The sequence below is a fragment of the Electrophorus electricus genome, chromosome 5 (assembly GCF_013358815.1).
Source record: "Electrophorus electricus isolate fEleEle1 chromosome 5, fEleEle1.pri, whole genome shotgun sequence".
Taxonomy (NCBI): domain Eukaryota; kingdom Metazoa; phylum Chordata; class Actinopteri; order Gymnotiformes; family Gymnotidae; genus Electrophorus; species Electrophorus electricus.
In genome coordinates, this window is record NC_049539.1 from 22074320 (window position 1) to 22093963 (window position 19644).

At 41.6% G+C, this 19644-nt stretch overlaps 1 pseudogene; it reads left to right on the top strand.

Annotated features, from left to right (window-relative positions):
- Window positions 1-19644, top strand: part of LOC118241459 — a 239885-nt pseudogene that overhangs the window by 169733 nt on the left and 50508 nt on the right.

Genomic DNA, 19644 nt, shown 5'->3' on the forward strand with positions numbered 1-19644 from the left:
GTCTGAGTCACACACACACACTGACTCAGCTATTGAGCCTCCAGGATTCTCGGTGCACCACACAGACAGAACTCAGGACCTCACTGGGAAAAGCAAAGGCAGAGTAGAATGTTTCATGATCAGTGACTCATATTGTGAGCACAGGAATGTAAACTCTAGTAAAAGATTATGCTGTCTGCATTCTGTCCAATCAATACTGAAGTGTTCATTCCTCCATAATCACTACTGCAGTGTTTATTCTTCCATAATCACTACTGTGGTGTTTATTCCTCCATAATCACTACTGCGGTGTTTATTCCTCCATAATCACTACTCTGCATGTCTTCCAACAATATTTTCTTTTTGTATATTAGTGTATTTGTATTTGTGAAACATTGAATGAGATCTACGTTGTTCTGTTTCCTGTTATGGTGTTAGGGGTGGGATATTTTGATATTTGGACTCTGATTATGGTAACTGCCATTCACTGACTTATGAACCAACCATCCATTATTTGTTCACCTGTCTTAGGTTGCTAATGAATGTTATTTGTCATGTCTTTGTCCATTTTGTCTTTGATGAAGACACAGTAGTGTTGAAATGTTGCTGTGTTTGTAAAATTAAAAGGCTGAAAATGTATCAGTGTGTTCCAGACCTTTCATGCTCTTCTTTAAATTTTTATTAGCAGTTCAGTTCTTTTAATTCATCATCCTCTGACTGAACTACATTATTTACTGTATTTACTCTTTTACAGACTATCTGGCTGTGGTCTCACTGAAGAGTCTTGCAAATCTCTCACATCAGTTCTACAAACAGAAAACCCCTCACTGAGAGAGCTGGAGATGAATAATAATGACCTGCAGAATTCAGGAGTGGAGCAGCTCTGTGCTGGACTGAAGAGTTCACACTGTAAACTGGAGATTCTCAGGTGAGTTTCTGTGACTATTTTTGAATGTAAATAAAGAGCCATTTTAAAAAGGTCAGTGTCAACTCCCTTATAGTACAGTATTAAACAAACATTGCCAGGCAAGGCAATGCAAGGAAATTTACACTTTTATATTATAAAGTTCTTTTCTCTAAATATTTCTAAATATAGTTTTCTGTTGAAACCTCACTGCATTTTATTAAATGACCACACTGTAGAGACAAAGAGTTACATTTGTGATGCATGAGCAGATTTTCAAGTCTAGAAGAGAAATATAACATTGTAAAGAGGAGACACAGATGAGTCCTTGTCCACATATACAGGTGTATTTATTACAATGCTGCTTCAACTAAGCACTTTGGCATTTTGTCCACAAGCTGCATTTTTGGTCGCCTGAGAGCAGAAATTTTGCAAAATGTCTTACAGGATGAATATATTCAGAAACTCCAACAGCTGTGTTGTAAAATGAAGTGTTCTAATGTAAGATTTTCACTGAGTGATTTTATGTAGTTTATGTATGGAAACAATGTAAACAAAAGTCATTCTAATCTCTCTGCAAATAAAAGCCCTTAAAATCTTAATTAAAACATTTAAAGCTGAACCATTGAGGTTCTGGACACATTACAGGACACTTTTACAATCACACGATTCCCTTGCGTTTATGGGTGGGAGACCCTGTTCTCATTATGATTTACACTGTGTGTTCAGCACATGTTGAGATGAGCTGAACTGACAGCCGTGCTGGAGGAAAGAACGCAACAAGTTAATATTCATTCAATAGAACTGAAAGGTTTATTGGTTATTCCTTAAGATAAACCTGTGATCTCTCTCCACGGGTGTTTTTATGAAACATGTAGCTGGCTAATATTAGTAACCTTAAGCTTGCCAAGTTACAGTATATTGTTGGTTACTACACGTAGATACCTCACACTAACATCATATTAGCTTGACTTAGGAGTGAATGTTGGCTGCTAATTTTTTCATCAAGCCAGAGACATCAAACTAAAATAGAACAGTGATGGTAGAAGACGTGGAGTCAGCAGAGAGAGAAACTGAGCAGACAGCTGACAGTAAACTCAGGACATCTGAACACAGTAGTGAGGAACAATGTTCAGCGCTGGACGAGTGAACCTGTGGACTTAATTACAAGAGATAAAGAAAGACACACAAGACACAGTAATCAGTAATCAGGAGATTAGGAGGAGAGAAGGAGTGAAGCGCGCGTGTGTGTGTGTGTGTGTGTGTGTGTGTGTGTGTGTGTGTGTGTGTGTGTGTGTGTGGTGCATAGCATGTGTGGTGTTTTGTATTACATCAGAACTTTAGATCAGACATTTCTGCACCCATAATTCATCATTTGATACTACATAATTCAGATACACTGAGAATTATAACCACACATAGAAATATAACCACACGTAGAATTATAATCACATGCAGAATTATAACCAAATGTAGCAATATAACCACGTAGAAATATAACCACACACACAATTATAACCACTTGTAGAATTATAACTAAATGTAGAATTATAACCACACACAGAAGTTTTGGAATCTTGAAAGACAACCTTTTTCGAGGGGATGAATCAAAGAATGGAAGATACTTGTAAGTCATATAAAATATTAAGTGCTGGACAGAAATGAAACCTTTCTCAGTTAATAATATTTATGTTTATGTAACCCACACCCTTGATTTACTGGTGATGATTCATTCACATTGTAATCTTATGGGTTAATTAATGATTCCCTGCCTGACCTCATGTGAATGTCAATCTGATAAGGATTTAAACAGTATGTAGTTTATTACACACTATAATAGTGGTTTTACCACTGTATTAACTTGTGTACCCTGAAATTCCTCTGTGCTGTAAGGCCATTTTAGTGTGTCACCACAAGATGTTTACTGGTCCCATCTGTCCCCCCAATAAATATGTTCTGCAGGCCTCAACTGGACATTTGGTGTTAAAATTATTTCCTAGCCAGTAAATCAGACCTCACACTGTTTAGTTCAGGGCCAATATGACTACTGTATATACACAGTAAACCAGACCTCACACTGTTCAGGGCCAATATGACTACTGTATATACACAGTAAACCAGACCTCACACTGTTTAGTTCAGAGCCAATATAACTACTGTTTATACACAGTAAACCAGACCTCACATTGTTTAGTTCAGAGCCAATATAACTACTATTTATACACAGTAAACCAGACCTCACACTGTTCAGGGCCAATATGACTACTGCATATACACAGTAAACCAGACCTCACACTGTTTAGTTCAGAGCCAATATAACTACTATTTATACACAGTAAACCAGACCTCACACTGTTTAGTTCACGGCCAATATAACTACTGTTTATACACAGTAAACCAGACCTCACACTGTTCAGGGCCAATATGACTACTGTTTGAAATCTTATTTATTACACAGATTGACAAGTATGTTTCATTTACTGTTTATAATGCTTCACCTCAATTGAAATGTGTGTGTGTGTGTGTGTGTGTGTGTGTGTGTGTGTGTGTATGAGAAAGAAATAGAGAGAGAGACAGATCTATTATTTGTAAGTGTGAAACAGAACTATTATCTGTGAGTTTGTGTGTGTGTGAAAGAGAGAGAGAGACAGACAGATCTATTTGTGTGTGTTAGAGAGACAGAACTATTATCTGTGTGTGACCACCACTGATGGAATGTGCTCCTCACTGGACCCCTTGCTGTGCTCCTTGTCTTTCTGCTTCCTCCATACAGGAGAACAAACACTGACCACAGAAAATACTTAAAACCACAAGATGTCTGGAGGGCTCAGAAGTTCAGAAACAATAGTTAAGGTGTTTTTGCAGGGAAAAGATATAAAATACAAATAGTGGGAGAGTCAAGGCACTGTTCTGTTTAAAAAAAATAAATAAATTTAAAAAAAAAGGAAAAAATGTGTAAAACTCTTATTTAATGCATTGTTCATATGCTAGTTTTAATATGGTGCACATTAATATGTGTCCAAGCTACATCCCACACAATATAGTAACATGGCTGTCTTTAGGGTTCACAAATTATGAAGAAAATCATCAGTATTATCTTATGGTGTTTGATAAATGGTAAAGGAGTGTTGGAGGCAGCCATCTTCAGTTGCTGGTTATTTCAGCTGCAGATGATTAGAGAGAGATACCAACCTTTATACATCTCTGTTATGTGCCAGTGTAGGGGGAGAGACCACAACAGACACTTTATTCTGAGCACAAACCATTATTACTAAAAAGTAATAGAGATCTACAAACATGCCATCTGTCTCTATGGGGAGTATAAGCCAGAATAAAAGCCAAACCCAACACATGCTCCACCCCAAACCTGTCTTCATTAAACATAAGCCAGAAGAGGGAAAAGAAAATACAGTAGTAGATGTAACAAGTTCAAATCCACTCAGTAAATGTACAGTAATCTTCTACACCCACAATATTTTATGTTGATACACACAGCCACACAATAGACTACACTACCCAACACTGGCACAATGACCTGGGGGAGTTGTTCTAGGACAGAGCCAACTCTGGAAACTGAAGGTACAAATCTGTGTTCTATTAGCATGCCTGAGTTCAGTCTGTCTATTAAATCTTATCAGGCTGCAGTTATGGAGTGTTTGTAGTTTCACTGTAACTGTAGAGTGGTAGCAGCAGGGTGTGTTTGGGTGTGTGTAGGGCACCAGAATGGTCAGAAACAGTCTAACACCATTATATGTAGTGAAGATAATATTCCTAATATTTTTCTCAACTAAAACTGGGAGCACACGAAACAGCAGAAAACAGTTTGGTCTAGAAATACAGTAATAACCTTGTGATTGTTGCCCTTGTGTCTATGTTGACATATTAAAAATGTCAAAAGGTACAATAAAAACACCACAAATTCTTAAAATTGTACCATTTGAAAAAAATGAAGGTAGTAATAACATGAATATCCAAGAAGCACTTGTATCCAGCAGTAACAGAAATATGAGTGACAAGTTTCTCAATTTGAGTGACAGTAATTTTATCCAATCACATATGTGGTAGGACGGCCGGGGCGGCAGAATATTGAATGACGTCATTACAGTGGCCAATAGCATCAGAGGAGCTGTTTTAACTTACTGAGGTGAAGAGAACTGTAGTGGATCATGAAAATGACAGAAAATCTCACAAACTGGAATTGGAGGATATTTGCTGCTATGGTGATTTCCAAAAGAAAAGGAAAATACCAGAAAGGGACAGACAAAAAGTAAAAGTAGATGGACTAAGACAGACAGACAAAGCCTGTGTGAGTTTTTCACTGAATCTCTGATCGTCATTCATGGCTAACAGCTAACTAGGTAATGTTAGCAAAGAAAGTCTAGCTATGTTGATTTGTTTAGTTGTTTACTGTTCAGCACAGATATCTAACCAGCTAACAGTCTCAACAATTTGACCAAACCGTCAATAAGCAAGATTGGACTTCTTGTCTTTGCAACAATCAAGTTACAGTCTTTAGGAGAAATGCGGTTGGATCTTCACGTAGTTGAGAGCAGGAGGGAGGAGGGTGCGGGTGTGACGGGAGATTTGACGGGGATGTGATTTATAACATCTGGTGTTCATGAAGTACAGCTGTGTATTAATCAGTCAGGTCCCCTACATCAGTTTAAACACATTTAAACCTTGTAGCTAGGTTACAGGTGGTTACTAGGTTACAGGTGGTCACTAGGTTACAACCGCGATCACGCTATCCGCGCTTTAGCGATTCACGGTCAAGTCATTCGCGCTTTAAATTTAATGCGCCTATATGCGCGATTTTACGGTATTTCGCTGCTCACCGCAATCTAACTCTTCCTAAGCAAAGAAACAGACTTGCGTATTTTTAAGAGCTTTGATGGACATGCACGTTTACTACATTTAAAAGTACAAAATACAGTTTACTTGATTGAACTAGTTTAATTGCATAATTAGATTAAACACAATTGGTAATATATTTACACAGCTTAATAAGCATTGTGGAAAATGCTTTTTCTACATAATGTTTCTCAGAAGGTTATTATAGATCTTGACTGCCAGCTGAAACAGGGGTTATCACTAGTGAAATGTGGCAAATGTGCAGGGCAGGGGAACTCCAGGGCTGAAATATTCCACTGCCAATTGAATGGTGGCCCTTGGCCATCACCAGATCATTAATAAATCTATATTGAAGTTTTATATATTTTTCTGAATTTTAACAAAATGCAAAAACAGTTCCACTACCACATGTGAGTAGAAGCCCTTGACTATTAGCAGAGTAAGTTTGGACACTCACTGTACAATGTCTTCATAAATCCATATTAAAGTCAAACTACCTTTAGGCGAAATAATGCACTCATTTTGTATAGACTGAATTTGCAGAGTATCAGCAGAGTAAGTTTGGACAGATTTCACTCTACTATTTTTCATAAACTCCTATTAAAATAATAATACCTTTGGGTGAATTCATGTTTCATTCAGGTTGATTTTTGGATATCTATTTCTCAGAAATGTCCTATAAAGCCAAGACAGTTCCATGACCACATAAGAGTACATTTATATTTACTTTTACAGCATTTGGCAGATGCTTTTATCCAGAGTGACTTACATTGTAATATTTAGTGTATCTACTGTAGACTATATTGTATTGTCAGTTGTATCTACTTGCAGTCTAGCTATCTGTAATCTTGAGGACACTTGTGAAAGTCTGGCATCAGCTTTGCAACTTCCAAAAAAAGTATGCATCGCTTAGGATTCTTAGACTTTATCTCTGAGTCACAGGTCCAGAAATGTGACAGTGTTTTTACTCCTGTTATCACAGCCAGATGTAGAATTCTGCCAAGATTTTACTGGCATCATCTCATACAGTCTGACATGTAACAGTCTAATAAGACCACTGAAATCACACAGTGTAAGTCCAGCTTTGGGGTTCTTCTGATGTAGGTTAATAGTGCACTAGAGTTCTGAAGGGCTGAATAAAAATAAGAGCAAAAATAAACACAGACAGCAGCGATCTGGAGAAGAGTGAACAAAACCATCTGCCATGGAGGACGCCGGAGAGAGATGAGAGTGGAGGAACCTCCACTACAGTTACCAGCCTCTCTAGCTGCCCCATGCAGGCTGCTCTGGAAGTGCATCTCACTCTCTGTCTCTCTCTACCTGTTTCCCTCCTTTCTGCAGACTGTCTGGTTGTTTGGTCACAGAGGAAGGCTGTTCTTCTCTGGCTTCAGCTCTGAGGTCAAACCCCTCCCACCTGAAAGAACTGGACCTGACGTACAACCACCCAGGAGAGTCAGGAGTGAAGCTGCTCTCTGCTAGACTGGAGGATCCCCACTGCAGACTGGACACTCTCAGGTATGGAACGTTAGTGTGTGCATGCGTATGTAGGTTTGTTTGTGTGTGCTTACGTGTATGTGTGTGTGTGTGTGTGTGTGTGTGTGTGTGTGTGTGCATATGTGTTTCTGTGTTGGTGTCTGTGTGTGTTTATGAAAGAGTGAGAATGAGAAAATAATGAAAACTGAGTCTTCCATTCCTGAGTAGTGCAGTTCCCATATCATACTGTGGTGGCTGGTGAGTTCACTCCCCATCATTCTCCTGTAGGAACTGCTGAGTTTTAGTTGACATGCTACATTTCCTCAGCCTCCTCAGGAAGTACAGATGCTGTTCTGTCAGGAGTTTATAAACTCTGTTCCATTTTTTGAGGTTAGTTGTAATTCATTTATGAACCACAGGGTGTCAGTAGCAGCGAGTCGGTTCATGTGTGTAGCGATCGTAGAGTGAGAGAATACAACTCCAAGAGTTCTAGTTATTGTAGTTATTATAGCCGTGCTAATGCAGTTGTCTGCGTACATCTCATACCTTTTGAAAACATTGTGGTTGTGTGTAGTTTATTGTATTGTTATTTGTAATCACAGATCATTATTTGGTGGATAATGTTATTCTCTGTGAAGTTTGCTGCATTGTGTTTTGTGTATATCGGTACTTGTTGTGGCTGGCTTGTTGTTGATTTGTCTTTCATGTGATTCAGTTTCACGTTTCCTCCTGTTGTCAATAAAACTGTGAACAAGAGCTGAACATTTTCAGAGTTCTGATGTCAGGAGAGTGTTAACCTGCAGGTCATGCTGGGTATCGTACATAAACAGAGGACACAGCAGATACTGTTGGGATTTCTTTATGATGTGGTGTTTGTTGTAGGTCCAGGTGAGGTCCTCACTGATGTGGGGTGTGTGTTGTAGGTCCAGGTGAGGTCCTCACTGATGTGGGGTGTGTGTGTTGTAGGTCCAGGTGAGGTCCTCACTGATGTGGTGTGTGTGTGTTGTAGGTCCAGGTGAGGTCCTCACTGATGTGGTGTGTGTGCGTTGTAGGTCCAGGTGAGGTCCTCACTGATGTGGTGTGTGTGTGTTGTAGGTCCAGGTGAGGTCCTCACTGATGTGGGGTGTGTGTTGTAGGTCCAGGTGAGGTCTTCACTGATGTGGGGTGTGTGTGTTGTAGGTCCAGGTGAGGTCCTCACTGATGTGGGGTGTGTGTGTTGTAGGTCCAGGTGAGGTCCTCACTGATGTGGGGTGTGTGTGTTGTAGGACCAGGTGTTGTCCTCACTGATGTGGGGTGTGTTGTAGGTCCAGGTGAGGTCCTCACTGATGTGAACTCCAGGAAGGTGAAGGAGTTCACCTCCATCTCTCCTGTCTGTAGTGGTGTGTGCTGTTGCTTCTCCTTCCTCCTTGGGTCAACAATCATCTTCTTGGTCTTGTCTGCATTCAGGGAGAGATTGTTGTCATGACACCATGTCACCATGTCTGTCACCTCCCTCCTGTATGCTGTCTCATCCAGTGATCAGTCAAACCAGTTTGATGATGCTGGTGTTATACTGGGCAGCCACACAGTCCTGGGGGGTCCCAGAGTTCTCAGTCCTTGTGCTGGATGTACATTGCCAGTTCTGACTGACTGATTCTGTCTGTTAGAAAGTTCAGCCCCATTTACAGAAGGAGGGTGTGAGTCCAGTGGTGAGTGTTTCAGTCAGTTTGGTTGGGGTGACTGTGTTGACTGCTGAGCTGTAATCAGTGAACAGCACTGGAACATAACTGTCCATGTCCTCCAGATGTGTGAGAGACGTGTGGATGTCAGTGCTGACAGTGTCCTCAGTGCACTGGTTCTGGTGGGCTGTAAACTGGTGGGGTCCTCTGGACAATAACGGACATTACAGTAGTAAGAATATAGACAATAAGGAGCAGAATAAGTAGTGAGATGGAGAAAAATAAATAAAGAAATATGGAACAATAAGCAATTAATGTCTAGTGTGGTTTTCTAGAAGTCCTAGTCTGGTCCCGACGGTGTGCACATGACCGAAACTCTTCCTGTATGAGATCATCCATGAAGGGCAGCGGGGAAGTAGCTGTGTGGGGTGGAGGTGTGGGGGGCTACAACAGGGGGCATCATGGGGTGGTGGGAGGAGCCATGGCAGCTGAGACAGTAACGTCATGACATCAGGGGTAGGTGAACCTCAGCAGACAGAGAGACTAGATTATTAGACATGTCCAGGTAGAGGGTGTGTAAATTAGGGAACTATGATGTGCAAAGATGGACTGTGGCAGATGTAGCTGTGGCAGCACAGCTAAAAGGAACCACAGGCATGATCAACACTCCACCGCTCTCAGTCAACTAACTAGAGAGACAAAAGAGAGGTGAAGTGACAACATCATCACATCCCAGTTTACCAGAACTCTCAATGCCCAGAACGATGTGTGTGTCTGAAATGGAGAGAGAGAGCGAGAACTATTATCTTTGTGTGTTTGTGTGAGAGAGAGACAGAACTATTATCTGTGTGTGTGTGTGTGAGAGAGAGAGAGAGAGAGAGAGAGAGCGAGAGAGAATTAGTATCTGTGTGAGACATAGAGAGACAGAACTATTATCTTTGCGAGAGAGAGAGAGAAAGAGCTACAGAACTATTATCTGTGTGTGAGACAGAGAGAGAGAGAGAGCAAGAGAGAGAGCAACAGAACTATTATCGGTGTGTGAGACAGAGAGAGACAACTATTATCTGTGTGTGAGACAGAACTTTTCTGTGTGTGAGAGAGAGAGAGAGACAGAACTATTATCTCTGTGTGTGTGAGAGAGAGAAACAGAACTGTTATCTGTGTGAGAGAGAGAGAGAGAGAGAGAGAGAGAGAGCGACAGAACTATTATCTGTGTGTGGAACAGAGAGAGAGAGAGAGAGAGAGAGAGAGAAAGAGAGAGAGACAGAACGATTACCTGTGTGAGAGAGAGAGAAAGAGAGAGAGAGAGAACTAATAACTGTGTGTGTGAGAGAGAGAGAACTAATAACTGTGTGTGTGTGAGAGAGAGACAGAAATATTATCTGTGAGAGAGAGAGAGAGAGAGACAGAACTATAATCTGTGTGAGAGAGAGAGAGAGAGAGAGAGACAGAACTATTCTCTGTGAGAGAGAGAGAGAGACAGAACTATTCTCTGTGAGAGAGAGAGAGAGACAGAACTATTATCTTTGTGTGTGTGAGAGAGAGAGAGAGAGAACTATTATCTGAGAGAGAGAGAGAAAGAGAGAGAGACAGAATTTTACCTGTGTGTGAGAGAGAGAGAGAGAGAGAGAGAGAACTATTATCTGTGAGAGAGAGAGAGAGAGACAGAACTATTATCCGTGTGAGAGAGAGAGAGACAGAACTATTATCTGTGTGTTTGTGAGAGAGAGACAGAACTATTATCTGTATGTGTGAGAGAGAGAGACAGAACTATTATCCGTGTGAGAGAGAGAGAGAGAGAGACAGAACTATTATCTATATGTGAGAGAGAGAGAGAGAGAGAACTATTATCTGTATGTGAGAGAGAGAGAGAGAGAGAGAGAGACAGAACTATTATCTGTGTGTGAGAGAGAGAGAGAGACAGAACTATTATCTGTGTGAGAGAGAGAGAGACAGAACTATTATCTGTGTGTGTGAGAGAGAGACAAAACTATTATCCGTGAGAGAGAGAGAGAGAGAGAGAGACAGAACTATTTTCCGTGTGAGAGAGAGACAGAACTATTATCCATGTGAGAGAGAGAGAGAGAGAGACAGAACTATTATCTGTGTGTGAGAGAGAGAGAGAGACAGAACTATTATCTGTGTGTGTGTGTGTGTGTGTGTGTGTGTGTGAGAGAGAGAGAGAGAGAGAGAGACAGAACTATTATCTGTGTGTGAGAGAGAGAGAGAGACAGAACTATTATCCGTGTGAGAGAGAGAGAGAGACAGAACTATTATCTGTGTGTGAGAGATAGAGAGAGACAGAACTATTATCCGTGTGAGAGAGAGAGAGAGACAGAACTATTATCTGTGTGTGAGAGATAGAGAGAGAGACAGAACTATTATCCATGTGAGAGAGACAGAGAGAGAGACAGAACTATTATCCATGTGAGAGAGACAGAGAGAGAGACAGAACTATTATCTGTGTGTGAGAGAGAGAGAGAGACAGTACTGTTATCTGTGTTTGAGAGAGAGAGAGAGAGAGAGACAGTACTATTATCTGTGTGTGTGTGTGTGTGTGTGAGAGAGAGAGAGAGAAAGAACTATTATCTGTGTGTTTGTGAGAGAGAGACAGAACTATTATCTGTGTGTGAGAGAGAGAGAGAGACAGAACTGTTATCTGTGTGTTTGTGAGAGAGACAGAACTATTATCTGTGTGTGAGAGAGAGAGAGAGAACTATTATCTGTGTGTTTGTGAGAGAGAGACAGAACTATTATCTGTGTGTGAGAGAGAGAGAGACAGAACTATTATCTGAGTGTGAGAGAGAGAGAGAGAGACAGAACTATTATCTGAGTGTGAGAGAGAGAGAGAGAGACAGAACTATTATCCGTGTGAGAGAGAGAGAGAGAGAGACAGAACTATTTTCCGTTTGAGAGAGAGAGAGAGAGACAGAACTATTTTCCGTGTGAGAGAGAGAGAGAGACAGAACTATTTTCCGTGTGAGAGAGAGAGAGAGAGACAGAACTATTATTTGTGTGTGAGAGAGAGAGAGACAGAACTATTATCTGTGTGTTTGTGAGAGAGAGACAGAACTATTATCTGTGTGTGAGAGATAGAGAGAGAGACAGAACTATTCTCCATGTGAGAGAGAGAGAGAGAGACAGAACTATTATCTGTGTGTGAGAGAGAGAGAGAGAGACAGAGACAGAACTATTAACTGTGTGTGAGAGAGAGAGAGACAGAACTATTATCCGTGTGAGAGAGAGAGAGAGACAGAACTATTATCTGTGTTTGTGAGAGAGAGACAGAACTATTATCTGTGTGTGAGAGATAGAGAGAGAGACAGAACTATTATCCATGTGAGAGAGAGAGAGACAGACAGAACTATTATCTGTGTGTGTGAGAGAGAGAGAGAGAGAGAGACAGAATTATTATCTGTGAGACAGAGAGAGAGAGAGACAGAACTATTATCTCTGTGTGTGTGTGTGAGAGAGAGAGAGAGCGACAGAACTATTATCTGTGTGTGAGAGAGAGAGAGACAGAACTATTATCTGTGTGTGTGTGTGAGAGAGAGAGAGAGAGAGAGAGAGAGAGAGAGAGACAGAACTATTATCCGTGTGAGAGAGAGAGAGACAGAACTATTTTCTGTGTGAGAGAGAGAGAGAGAACTATTATCTCTGTGTGTGTGTGAGAGAGAGAGCGACAGAACTATTATCTGTGTGTGTGAGAGAGAGAGAGAGACAGAACTATTATCTGTGTGAGAGAGAGAGAGAGACAGAACTATTATCTGTGTGTGTGTGTGAGAGAGAGAGAGAGAGAGAGAGAGAGAGAGAGAGAGAGACAGAACTATTGTCTCTGTGTGTGTGTGAGAGAGAGAGAGAGAGCGAAACAGAACTATTTTCCGTGTGAGAGAGAGAGAGAGAGACAGAACTATTTTCCGTGTGAGAGAGAGAGAGACAGAACTATTTTCCGTGTGAGAGAGAGAGAGAGACAGAACTATTATTTGTGTGTGAGAGAGAGAGAGACAGAACTATTATCTGTGTGTTTGTGAGAGAGAGACAGAACTATTATCTCTGTGTGTGTGAGAGAGAGAGAGAGAGACAGAACTATTATCTGTGTGTGTGAGAGAGAGAGAGAGAGAGACAGAACTATTATCTGTGTGAGCCAGAGAGAGAGAGAGAGAGAGGGAGAGAGAGAGACCGAACTATTATCTCTGTGTGTGTGTGAGAGAGAGAGAGAGACAGAACTATTATCCGTGTGTGACAGAGAGAGAGAGCGACAGAACTATTATCTGTATGTGTGAGAGAGAGAGAGCGACAGAACTATTATCTGTATGTGTGAGAGAGAGAGACAGAACTATTATCTGTGTGTGTGAGAGAGAGAAAGAGAGAGAGAGACAGAACTATTATCTGTGTGTGTGAGAGAGAGACAGAACTATTATCTGTGAGACAGAGAGAGAACTATTATCTGTGTGTGAGAGAGAGAGAGAGAGAGACAGTACTGTTATCTGTGTTTGAGAGAGGGAGAGAGACAGAACTATTATCTCTGTGTGTGTGTGTGTGTGTGTGTGTGTGTGTGTGTGTGTGTGTGTGAGAGAGAGAGAGAACTATTATCTGTGTGAGAGAGAGAGACAGAACTATTATCTGTGTGTGTGAGATAGAGACAGAACTATTATCTGTGTGTGAGAGAGAGAGAGACAGACAGAACTATTATCTGTGTGTGTGAGAGAGAGAGAGAGAGAGACAGAATTATTATCTGTGAGACAGAGAGAGAGAGAGAGAACTATTATCTCTGTGTGTGTGTGAGAGAGAGAGAGAGCGACAGAACTATTATCTGTGTGTGAGAGAGAGAGAGAGACAGAACTATTATCTGTGTGTGAGAGAGAGAGAGAGACAGAACTATTATCTGTGTGTGAGAGAGAGAGAGACAGAACTATTATCTGTGTGTGTGAGAGAGAGAGAGAGAGAGAGAGAGAGAGAGACAGAACTATTATCCCTGTGAGAGAGAGAGAGAGCGAAACAGAACTATTTTCCGTGTGAGAGAGAGAGAGAGAGAGACAGAACTATTTTCCGTGTGAGAGAGAGAGAGAGAGAGACAGAACTATTTTCCGTGTGAGAGAGAGAGAGAGAGAGACAGAACTATTTTCCGTGTGAGAGAGAGAGAGAGACATAACTATTATTTGTGTGTGAGAGAGAGAGAGACAGAACTATTATCTGTGTGTTTGTGAGAGAGAGAGAGAGAGAGAGAGAGAGAGAAAGAACTATTATCTGTGTGTGAGAGAGAGAGAGAGAGAGAGACAGAACTATTATCTGTGAGACAGAGAGAGAGAGAGAGAACTATTATCTCTGTGTGTGTGTGTGTGTGAGAGAGAGAGAGAGCGACAGAACTATTATCTGTGTGTGTGAGAGAGAGAGACAGAACTATTATCTGTGTGTGTGTGTGTGTGTGTGTGTGTGTGTGTGTGTGTGTGTGTGTGTGTGTGTGTGTGTGTGTGTGTGTGTGAGAGAGAGAGAGAGAGAGAGAGAGAGAGAGAGAGAGACAGAACTATTATCCGTGTGAGAGAGAGAGAGACAGAACTATTTTCCGTGTGAGAGAGAGAGAGAGACAGAACTATTTTCTGTGTGAGAGAGAGAGAGAGACAGAACTATTATCTCTGTGTGTGTGTGAGAGAGAGAGAGAGCGACAGAACTATTATCTGTGTGTGAGAGAGAGAGAGAGAGACAGAACTATTATCTGTGTGAGAGAGAGAGAGAGACAGAACTATTATCTGTGTGTGTGTGAGAGAGAGAGAGACAGAACTATTGTCTCTGTGTGTGTGTGAGAGAGAGAGAGAGAGCGAGACAGAACTATTATCCCTGTGAGAGAGAGAGAGAGAGAGACAGAACTATTTTCCGTGTGAGAGAGAGAGAGAGAGACAGAACTATTTTCCGTGTGAGAGAGAGAGAGAGAGAGAGACAGAACTATTTTCCGTGTGAGAGAGAGAGAGACAGAACTATTATTTGTGTGTGAGAGAGAGAGAGACAGAACTATTATCTGTGTTTGTGAGAGAGAGAGAGAGAGAGAGAGAGAGAGAAAGAACTATTATCTGTGTGTGTGTGAGAGAGAGAGACAGAACTATTATCTGTGAGACAGAGAGAGAGAGACAGAACTATTATCTCTGTGTGTGTGTGTGTGTGTGTGTGTGTGTGAGAGAGAGAGAGAACTATTATCTGTGTGAGAGAGAGAGACAGAACTATTATCTGTGTGTGTGTGAGAGAGAGAGAGAGAGACAGAACTATTATCTGTGTGTTTGTGAGATAGAGACAGAACTATTATCTGTGTGTGAGAGAGAGAGAGAGACAGACAGAACTATTATCTGTGTGTGTGAGAGAGAGAGAGAGAGAGAGACAGAATTATTATCTGAGACAGAGAGAGAGAGAGAGAACTATTATCTCTGTGTGTGTGAGAGAGAGAGAGAGAGCGACAGAACTATTATCTGTGTGTGAGAGAGAGAGAGAGAGACAGAACTATTATCTGTGTGTGTGAGAGAGAGAGAGAGAGAGAGAGAGAGACAGAACTATTATCCCTGTGAGAGAGAGAGAGAGCGAAACAGAACTATTTTCCGTGTGAGAGAGAGAGAGAGAGAGACAGAACTATTTTCCGTGTGAGAGAGAGAGAGAGAGAGACAGAACTATTTTCCGTGTGAGAGAGAGAGAGAGAGAGACAGAACTATTTTCCGTGTGAGAGAGAGAGAGAGAGAGACAGAACTATTTTCCGTGTGAGAGAGAGAGAGAGACAGAACTATTATTTGTGTGTGAGAGAGAGAGAGACAGAACTATTATCTGTGTGTTTGTGAGAGAGAGAGAGAGAGAGAGAGAAAGAACTATTATCTGTGTGTGTGTGTGAGAGAGAGAGAGAGAGAGAGACAGAACTATTATCTGTGAGACAGAGAAAGAGAGAGAGAACTATTATCTCTGTGTGTGTGTGTGAGAGAGAGAGAGAGAGACAGAACTATTATCTGTGTGTGTGTGTGTGTGTGTGTGTGTGTGTGTGTGTGTGTGAGAGAGAGAGAGAGAGAGAGAGAGAGAGAGAGAGAGAGAGAGAGAGACAGAACTATTATCCGTGTGAGAGAGAGAGAGACAGAACTATTTTCCGTGTGAGAGAGAGAGAGAGAGACAGAACTATTTTCTGTGTGAGAGAGAGAGAGAGACAGAACTATTATCTCTGTGTGTGTGTGAGAGAGAGAGAGAGAGCGACAGAACTATTATCTGTGTGTGTGTGAGAGAGAGAGAGAGAGACAGAACTATTATCTGTGTGTGTGTGAGAGAGAGAGAGAGAGAGACAGAACTATTGTCTCTGTGTGTGTGTGAGAGAGAGAGAGAGAGCGAGACAGAACTATTATCCCTGTGAGAGAGAGAGAGAGAGAGACAGAACTATTTTCCGTGTGAGAGAGAGAGAGAGACAGAACTATTTTCCGTGTGAGAGAGAGAGACAGAACTATTTTCCGTGTGAGAGAGAGAGAGAGAGACAGAACTATTTTCCGTGTGAGAGAGAGAGAGAGACAGAACTATTATTTGTGTGTGAGAGAGAGAGAGACAGAACTATTATCTGTGTGTTTGTGAGAGAGAGAGAGAGAGAGAGAGAGAGAGAAAGAACTATTATCTGTGTGTGTGTGAGAGAGAGAGAGAGAGACAGAACTATTTTCCGTGTGAGAGAGAGAGAGAGACAGAACTATTTTCCGTGTGAGAGAGAGAGAGAGAGAGACAGAACTATTTTCCGTGTGAGAGAGAGAGAGAGAGACAGAACTATTATTTGTGGGTGAGAGAGAGAGAGACAGAACTATTATCTGTGTTTGTGAGAGAGAGAGAGAGAGAGAGAGAGAGAGAAAGAACTATTATCTGTGTGTGTGTGAGAGAGAGAGAGAGACAGAACTATTATCTGTGTGTGAGAGAGAGAGAGAGAGAGAGACAGAACTATTATCTGTGTGTGAGAGAGAGAGAGAGACAGAACTATTATCTGTGTGTTTGTGAGAGAGAGACAGAACTATTATCTCTGTGTGTGTGAGAGAGAGAGAGAGAGACAGAACTATTATCTGTGTGTGTGAGAGAGAGAGAGAGAGAGAGACAGAACTATTATCTGTGTGAGCCAGAGAGAGAGAGAGAGAGAGGGAGAGAGAGAGACCGAACTATTATTTCTGTGTGTGTGTGAGAGAGAGAGAGAGACAGAACTATTATCTGTGTGTGACAGAGAGAGAGAAAGACAGAACTATTATCCGTGTGTGTGAGAGAGAGAGAGCGACAGAACTATTATCTGTATGTGTGAGAGAGAGAGACAGAACTATTATCTGTGTGTGTGAGAGAGAGAAAGAGAGAGAGAGACAGAACTATTATCTGTGTGTGTGTGAGAGAGAGACAGAACTATTATCTGTGAGACAGAGAGAGAACTATTATCTGTGTGTGAGAGAGGGAGAGAGACAGAACTATTATCTCTGTGTGTGTGTGTGTGTGTGTGTGTGTGTGTGTGTGTGTGTGTGAGAGAGAGAGAGAGAGAGAGAGAGAGATAGAACTATTATCTGTGTGTTTGTGAGAGAGAGACAGAACTATTATCTCTGTGTGTGTGAGAGAGAGAGAGAGAACTATTATCTGTGTGAGAGAGAGAGACAGAACTATTATCTGTGTGTGTGAGAGAGAGAGAGAGAGACAGAACTATTATCTGTGTGTTTGTGAGATAGAGACAGAACTATTATCTGTGTGTGAGAGAGAGAGAGAGAGACAGAACTATTATCCATGTGAGAGAGAGAGAGACAGACAGAACTATTATCTGTGTGTGAGAGAGAGAGAGAGAGAGAGAGAGAGAGACAGAATTATTATCTGTGAGACAGAGAGAGAGAGAGACAGAACTATTATCTCTGTGTGTGTGTGTGAGAGAGAGAGAGCGACAGAACTATTATCTGTGTGTGAGAGAGAGAGAAACAGAACTATTATCTGTGTGTGTGTGTGTGTGTGTGTGTGTGTGTGTGAGAGAGAGAGAGAGAGAGAGAGAGACAGAACTATTATCCGTGTGAGAGAGAGAGAGACAGAACTATTTTCCGTGTGAGAGAGAGAGAGACAGAACTATTTTCCGTGTGAGAGAGAGAGAGAGACAGAACTATTTTCTGTGTGAGAGAGAGAGAGAGAGACAGAACTATTATCTCTGTGTGTGTGTGAGAGAGAGAGAGAGAGCGACAGAACTATTATCTGTGTGTGAGAGTGAGAGAGAGAGACAGAACTATTATCTGTGTGAGAGAGAGAGAGAGACAGAACTATTATCTGTGTGTGTGAGAGAGAGAGAGAGAGAGAGAGAGAGAGAGAGAGAGAGACAGAACTATTGTCTCTGTGTGTGTGTGAGAGAGAGAGAGAGCGAGACAGAACTATTATCCCTGTGAGAGAGAGAGAGAGCGAAACAGAACTATTTTCCGTGTGAGAGAGAGAGAGAGAGACAGAACTATTTTCCGTGTGAGAGAGAGAGAGAGAGAGATAGAACTATTTTCCGTGTGAGAGAGAGAGAGAGACACAGAACTATTATCTGTGTGTGAGAGAGAGAGAGACAGAACTATTATCTGTGTGTTTGTGAGAGAGAGAGAGAGAGAGAGAGAGAGAGAGAGAAAGAACTATTATCTGTGTGTGTGTGAGAGAGAGAGAGAGAGAGAGACAGAACTATTATCTGTGAGACAGAGAGAGAGAGAGAGAACTATTATCTGTGTGTGAGAGAGAGAGAGAGAGAGAGAGACAGTACTGTTATCTGTGTTTGAGAGAGGGAGAGAGACAGAACTATTATCTGTGTGTGTGTGTGTGTGTGTGTGTGTGTGTGTGTGTGAGAGAGAGAGAGACAGAACTATTATCTGTGTGTGAGAGAGAGAGAGAGACAGAACTATTATCTGTGTGTTTGTGAGAGAGAGACAGAACTATTATCTCTGTGTGTGTGTGAGAGAGAGAAAGAGAGAGAGAGACAGAACTATTATCTGTGTGTGTGTGTGAGAGAGAGAAAGAGAGAGAGACAGAACTATTATATGTGTGTGTGTGAGAGATAGAGAGAGAGAGAGACAGAACTATTATCTCTGTGTGTGTGTGAGAGAGAGAAAGAGAGACAGAACAATTATCTGTGTGTGTGAGAGAGAGAGAGAGAGAGAGAGACAGAACTATTATCTATGTGTGTGTGAGAGAGAGAGAGAGAGACAGAACTATTATCTCTGTGTGTGTGTGAGAGAGAGAGAGAGACAGAACTATTATTTGTGTGTGTGAGAGAGAGACAGAACTATTATCTGTGTGAGAGAGAGAGAGAGAGACAGAACTGTTATCCGTGTGAGAGAGAGAGAGACAGAACTATTATCTGTGTGTTTGTGAGAGAGAGAGAGAGAGACATAACTATTATCTGTGTGAGAGAGAGAGACAGAACTGTTATCCGTGTGAGAGAGAGAGAGAGACAGAACTATTATCTGTGTGTTTGTGAGAGAGAGAGAGAGAGAGACAGAACTATTATCTGTGTGTGTGTGTGAGAGAGAGAGAGAGAACTATTATCCGTGTGAGAGAGAGAGAGAGCGAGACAGAACTATTATCCGTGTGAGAGAGAGAGAGCGAGAGAGACAGAACTATTATCTGTGTGTGTGAGAGAGAGAGAGAGAGAACTATTATCTGTGTGTGAGAGAGAGAGAGAGACTGAACTATTATCTGTGTGAGCCCGAGAGAGAGAGAGACAGAACTATTATCTGTGTGTGTGTGTGTGTGTGTGTGTGTGTGTGTGTGTGTGTGTGTGTGTGTGTGTGTGTGTGTGTGTGAGAGAGA